Below are 1,910 nucleotides of genomic sequence, written 5' to 3'. Positions count from 1 at the left end.
TATATGGATTTTAGTTAGGTATTTGATAAGGTTCCCCATGGTAGGCTCATTCAGAAAGTAAGGAGGCATGGGATTCAGGGAAATTTGGCTGTCTGGATACAAAACTGGCTGTCCAATAGAGGGTGGTAATAGATGGAAAGTATTCAGCCTGGAGCTCGGTGACCAGTGGTGTTCCGCAGGGATCTGTTCTGGGACCTCTGCTCTTTGTGATCTTTATAAATGACTTGGATGAGGAAGTGGAAGGGTGGGTTAGTAAGTTTGCCGATGACGCAAAGGTTGGTGGAGTTGTGGATAGTATGGAGGGCTGTTGTAGGTTGCAACGGAAGGTTGACAGGATGCAGAGCTGGGCAAAGAAGTGGCAGATGGAATTCAACCCAGAAACGTGTGAAGTGATTCATTTTGGAAGGTCTAATTTGAATGCAGAATATAGGGTTAATGGCAGGATTCTCGGCAGTGCGGAGGAACAGAGGGATCTTGGGATACACATCAACAGATCCCTCAAAGTTGCTACCCAAGTTGATAGGGTTATTAAGAAGGCGTATGGTATATTGGCTTTTGTTGGCAGGGGAATTGAGTTTAAGAGTCGCGAGGTTATGCTGTAGCTCCATAAAACCCTGGTTAGAACACACTTGGAATATTGTGTTCAGTTTTGGTCGCCTCATTATAGGAAGGATGTGGAAGCTTTAGAGAGGGTGCAGAGGAGATTTACCAGGATGCTGCCTGGAATGGAGGGCAGGTCTTATGAGGAAAGGTTGAGGAGCTAGGGCTTTTTTCATTGGAGTGAAGAAGGATGAGAGGTGACTTGATAGAGGTGTACAAGATGATGAGAGGCATAGATAGAGTGGATAGTCAGAGACCTTTTCCCAGGGCAGAAATGACTATTATGAGGGGGCATAATTTTAAGGTGATTGGAGGAAGGTATAGGGGAGATGTCAGAGGTAGGTTCTTTACACAGAGAGTGGTGGGTGCGTGGAATGCACTGCCGGTAGTGGTAGTGGAGTCAGATACATCAGAGACATTTAAGTGACTCTTGGATAGGCACATGGATAATAGTAAAATGTAGGGTATGCACAGTAGTTTGATTTTAGTAGGATAATAGGTCAGCACAACATCATGGGCCGAAGGGCCTGTCCCATGCTGTACTGTTCTATGTTCTATTATGTATTGTAACATTAAAAACAACAACACAGAAACAGGTTCTTTGAACACACCAATTCACATAGATAGTTTAAGGAAAGATGGATCAAATATAATTTATTTGTAAATATTGAAATCCAGAGGTTGAAGGAATAAGATCTCTACTGCAACTCCAATAAAAGTATTGACAGTGGAATGGGAGAAACCCAAGAAAATTGCAGGCTACTGTCTCTGCTTGAACTCCTAACTCCACTATCTGTCTTACACGATTAAATGCATCTGGCTACCCAATCATAGTCATACAGTACGGAACAGACCCTTTGGCCCAACTTGTCCATGCCAACCAGATTTCCTAAACTGAACTAGTCCCATTTGCTCGCATCCCTCTAAACCTTTCCTTTCCATGTACCTGTCCAAATGTCTTAAATGTTGTAATTGTACCCACCTCCACCACTTCTTCTGGCAGCTTGATATAAGCACCAGTCTCTGATAAAATGTCCCCTCCAGTCCCTTTTTAAATCTTTCCCCTCTCACCTTAAATCTATGCCCCTCATGGTTTTATAAACCTCTATAAAAGGTCACTGTCAGCCTCTTATGCTCTAGGGGAAAAATCTCTGCCTATCCAGCATCTCCTTATAAGACAAACCTTCCAGAGTTGATAACATCGTTGTAAATCTTTTCTGCACCCTCTCAAGTTTAACAACATTTTTTCCAATAGAAAGGTAATCGGAATTGAATGCAGTATTCCAAAAGTCACCTAACCAATGTCTTGT

This window comes from Rhincodon typus, chromosome 41, assembly GCF_021869965.1.
Source record: "Rhincodon typus isolate 14 chromosome 41, sRhiTyp1.1, whole genome shotgun sequence".
NCBI lineage: Eukaryota > Metazoa > Chordata > Chondrichthyes > Orectolobiformes > Rhincodontidae > Rhincodon > Rhincodon typus.
This window is presented reverse-complemented; position numbering follows the sequence as displayed.